The following is a 5,484-nucleotide window of genomic DNA, read 5'->3' on the forward strand; positions in this document are numbered from 1 at the left end:
CGGTAATTGCTCTCATGGAATTTCTGTTGATAACCTCAAGTTTGTCCCACTATTGAGCAGTCGACTAATCTTAGGAACTGCACGAGGCAGCGCACCATGTCAGTGCGAGCCCCACCACTCCGTGGAAAAATTCTGCGAATCAGGTGAACTGTTTCTACTGATGTCTTGCTTATCTTCTCTATCCACTTCACGCTAGACCTCGACTGATGAACTTCCAGACCAAGAATCCGTAGCTCTTGAGTGTCAGGAATCAGCGATGAACCAGTCTTGAGATGGAAGTCGCTATCGGAAACTGACTTTCTGCCCGATTTGTTGGCAAAGTGCACATAGCGAGACTTCTGCGTCGATACCTGGAGCCCAGCGGACTGTACATGATCGTGCAACACATCAAGACCTTTCTGCAGATGTTTATATTGTATATCAAGGACAGTCTCTGCGAGTGGACCCCAGTGCGACGTTGTCGACATAAATGACAAATCTTATATTATTTAACGTCCTGTAGTTTATACGCTAGAGGCATGAAGGCAATATTAAATAATAACGGTGCCAGAACAGAGCCTTGTGGTACCCCATGGTTTGATGTAAACGAACCAAATTCCTGCCCGTCCACGCGGATAGAAAATGTTCAGCAGGTTAAGAACGAGTGTACCAATTTCTTCACCTGAAGCGGCAAGCCGGGGGTGTCCATGTTTCGTAGAATGGTCTCGTGAGTTACATTATCGAACGCTTTGGCTACGTCAGTAGCCACCACAGTGCGCACCAAATGACTGTAAGGTGAGGTGTGCAGGACTTCATCTGCCAGTATGGATAGCCCATCTTCCATACCTAAGTAAAGCCTGAATCCGATCTGAGCTGAATCGTATTTATCTACAGTGAAACATCGTTAATACATACCCACTTAATGTGTAACTGTGGTTTAAACGTAGTTGCGAAGATTCACCCACCCAGCCCCCATTGAACCGTATGTATTGGCTGACCGCTTAAGCCGTAGTCGCTCATTTGCCACCAAACGGTTAGGGCGTACTATTTTCTTTCTAGTTCTACACGCACAGGCACAAAATCGGCAAAATATCACGTGCGCAGTTGTTCGATTATCGAGCTGCGACGCCCGGATGACAGTCGCCAGCGATAGTGACCTTAAAACATGGCCACCATGACGTATTTCCTGCTCATACAGCTGTTGCAGAATGCAGGGCACAAGAGCATGGCCTTCGAGATTGGCTTTCGGTACCGCGAAGAAGCTGCCGGTAGGGGGTGTGAATTCGCGAATCCAATTCAAGTAGTAACCACGCCGAAACACATCTTATTATGATAACAATCTTATGGTCACTCCAAGCGCATTTCTGCCGTCGCCGTGGCCTTTGCTTTGAGGTTCCGTATAAAGTCCAAACAGGGTAACATCGTCGCCGCACACCGTACGCTGTATGTGCGAGCGAAAGCTTGCAAGGGTCAACTCAACCTCGCGCACGCGAGGTTGAGCTGCACGCGAGGAAGCGCGCTTCTGTCGCGCGCGAGTTACGACGGGGGAGGCGAGAAAGTGGGGGGCATTTTACTTCAGTGGCGGCTGCGTAGGCGCCATATCTTGAAAGCGATCTGCGACGCGAAATAGTGCACGTTCGTGCGGGCGTTGTCTTGAATGCGATCTCCGATATGAACAAAGTGCAACTAGTGCCGGTAGCTTCGTGTGTGCCTATCAGATGAAACTCCCCGTTTGTTTGTTTTTTTCCCTTCATTCCGACAGTGTGCTCGCGGTCGTGGTGTTGTCGTAGTGTTCTGTTCGCAGATGCTGTCGTCACAGCAAGGCCACCATGGCGGCAAGTGAAGATAACAGATTTTTTTGCTGCCTACCCGCAAATAAAGCCTGTCTGACTACGTGAGTGTGAGAGAATCGTGACGTAGTTCTTTTCCGGCCGTTAAGTAGCCACTAAACTGGTATTAGCGGTTAACTCGTACATCGTTTAGTGCGTACCTAAATGTCGTTCCCAGCCGACTACGTATTAATGAGGTTTGACTGTATAAAACTACTCAACCACTTAAAAAGAATGCTTAGCGGTTGTGTGGGCAATTAGTAAATTCCGACCCTACTTTTACGGTAGACCCTTGAAGGCTGTCAGCAATCACCACGCCCTGTGCTGGCTTGCCAACCACAAGGATCCTTCAGGCAGACTAGTCCGTTGTAGCCTGCGCTTACAAGAGTACGGCATTACCGTTGTCTACCGATCTGGAAGGAAGCACAGCGACGCTGACTGACACGCGCACCACTCCCTACGACATCATTGGACCCAGACTATGACTTGCCATTTGTTGGCGTTGTCGACACCGTAAAGATGGCTGAGCACCAGTGCGCTGGCCCTGAACTGCTGCCGCTGATCGAGCACCTTCAAGGAGTTGAAACTGTCTTACCTCGCTCGCTCGTGTGCGGCTTATAGTACTGTTTGCACAACTACGTCCTTTAGAGGAAAAACTGCGGAAGCAATCCAAATACGTACCTCGTTGTCGTGCCGTCGGTGCTGCGCCAAGACATTTTGCAAGCCTGCCATGATGAGCCATGCGCGGGATACCTGGGATTTGCTTAAGACATTTAGCAAGGATAGGACAGAAGTATTACTGGCCCCAGCTTTCCTATTCTGTGCAAAGGTAAGTGAAGACCTGCCGCAACTATCAGTGCCGCAGGAAACCGCCCGTTAGACCGGCTGGCTTTCTCCACCCTGTGGATCCTCCTCAAGCACTGTTCCAACAAATAGCAATGGATCTAATTGGTCCATTGACCTCTTCCGCAACAGATGGATAGTCGTCGCTACCGACTACTTAACCCGGTACACTGAAACCAAAGCTATTCCGCAAGCATACTCGTTTGAAGTGGCCAAGTTTTTTGTCTGCCACATCATCCTGCGACATAGTGCAATATCTTTTCTCATCACCGATCGCGGTACAGCATTTACAGCCGAACTTATGCAGGACGTTCTCCAGCTGTGTTATGTGTAATTAATAGGCAGGCAGCTTGGATATGCATTCATTATAGCTAATACTAGGTAGATGACTGCCCATGTTGATGGAAATATCGCTAGAAAATTCAGCAAGTGCTGCCTCAATGTACAGTGCCTTGTCATGTATGTAACTGTTAAAGGGGCCCTGCAACTGTTTGACCATGGTAAATAAATCATACTAGACGCGAGAGAATGTTTCTGTGAACCTGTGAGCCAAATATTACTCAATTCAATGGAGCGGAGCACACACAATGCCTCTGTAGAAATCGGTCATGCTTTCCTACGGGTCCGTCAAACCCCTACCATCTAAACTGCAGATGACAACACCATGGTGCCCTCGTACGATTATTGGCTAGATGTGTGAAACCATCACGAGCAATATTAACTTTATCAACGACCACAGAAGTGTCTGCAACATTAAGAATGTTCATGATACTTAACGTATTAAAAAATATCAAATACCACTGCTTTCAGTGTTCAGACAAAAATTCAGTTTTGTACTTACGGTATACGGCAGCTATTGTCTGCTCGAGTTGTACCACCTCCTTTAGAACGCAAGACTACGGCATTGTGGCAACGCTGAAGTTTCACTGATCGCTATCACAGTCTGTCTGTGCGTTCCAGTGTGCCTTGTTTTGTGTACAAAATTTGTGCACACATACACTCAATTGAACACAAGTATATGTCGAGTGTTGGTTGCATTCACAGTTGTGGAATTTGCGACAGATGCACTTTACTGGCCTTTTGTTGAAAATAAACACGAAACAGCGACCTCGGTATGCAGTTGTTGGTTGCAAAGGCAGCGAGAGTGGTAAAAATGCACTGCACCGATTACTGCAAGACGAGCAGTTTCAGTAAGCCTGGTAAGGTGGCAACCTCTGAGTTTAGTTAAGCCTGTCGTAGGCGCCATGACTGTTAGTGCCACATCTATGTGAACATCTAAAACCAAATTTAAACTGTGCACCATGACATTCAGAGGGCAGAGCGTTGCAGACACCACCCCACTCCTGCCGTAGCCTCTGCCGTTGAAGAAGGAACAGGAGCACTGTGAAGGGGATGAAGGGCGACCTTTGAATGCTGCTAACTCTACTTCTACTGAACGCATTGATATACTTATTGCTGCAAAAGATTTCTAAAACTGTCCTTTCCATTTGAAATGATTTGAATGACTATCCATTTCTGGTATTTAGTGAAAGTCCTAAACCTCTAAACTCTAAAAAAATAGTGACAAGCATCCCCCCCACAGCACCGTTTATAATTTAGTATAACAGTTTTTCTACAGCCAGCTTTGGTTTCATTTCAAAAAGGATATTGTGTCGTGACGTCACGACACTGTATGTGGGAGCAGGACATTGTGACGATTTGACACTCGCTCTGGCTTGCTTGGTAGCCTCATATGCCGATTTTAATTGTAAGGGTCGATGTAGCAGCATACCGGACAACTGAGGGAGCCGAAGCGAGTGTAAAAATGTTGCAATGTCCTGCTCCCATGTGATCACATACTGTGCCGTGACGTCACGACACAGTGTCCCCCTAGAAACAAAACTGAAGCTGGCTGTAGAAAAGTTGTTATATTAAAAGTCGCAGTTTCGCCCGAAAGTATGCCGAATGTATAGCAAAGTATACCGAATAGCAAAGTATACCGAATGCGATAGCAAATTAGTAGACAGCTATACGAAGTAAGCATAGTAGTTTTATCGGCTGCATAAGCTTGTAAGCATTCGCATACTAACTAAATTAACAAGCATGATGTCACGTGCACACAAGCAAACATGCATACATCTCACTCGATGACCGCAGAAACTCACTGTCAAAGAGCGAGTGAGGAAGCACGGCAGCAACGGCGAGCGAATTTACTTTTGTGCTGCCTTTCATTCCAGCGTAAACTAGTGGCGAAAACACAGCGAACACGAAGTATCGACACTTGGCGTGCACTCTCTCCCATTGCAGATCGCTTTCAAAATAAGGCCCACGCGGACGTGCGTGGCTACACCATACGTAGCAGCTGCCGGAGCAGAGCACCGCTCCACCTTCCTCCCCTGGAACGGAAGCTTCCTCCTCACTTTCCTCCATTGCATGAATATGCTCTCCATGGCCGGAAATAGAGACGAACAAGTCATTTAAATTTTCTTTCATGTGGAGTGGTGTTTGGGCTTTGCAAGGTTAACCAAAATGCCTAATTGGTATTGGTAAAGCACTGCACACATAATGTGGAAGATCTGGGTTCGGCATCCACCTGCAGCAAGTTAAGTTTTTACTCACTTTCATTTCCCTTTTCTTTATTAAGAATTGCTGAACATCAATTAAACATACCAATTTCCTTATGCTTTCTCAGGCTTCATTGTCCATTTCCTCCTTATGTTCCAAACTTCAAATAGGGAGCAGTGCAATTGAAGAACAATAATATAGTATATTTGAGTGAGACATCTGATTACCAGAACTGATCATGACTATTATTGTGCTCATTGAGTCTTTTGAAGGCGTATCGGGTGGATGA

The sequence above is a fragment of the Dermacentor silvarum genome, chromosome 9 (genome assembly GCF_013339745.2).
Source record: "Dermacentor silvarum isolate Dsil-2018 chromosome 9, BIME_Dsil_1.4, whole genome shotgun sequence".
Classification (NCBI taxonomy): Eukaryota; Metazoa; Arthropoda; class Arachnida; order Ixodida; family Ixodidae; genus Dermacentor; species Dermacentor silvarum.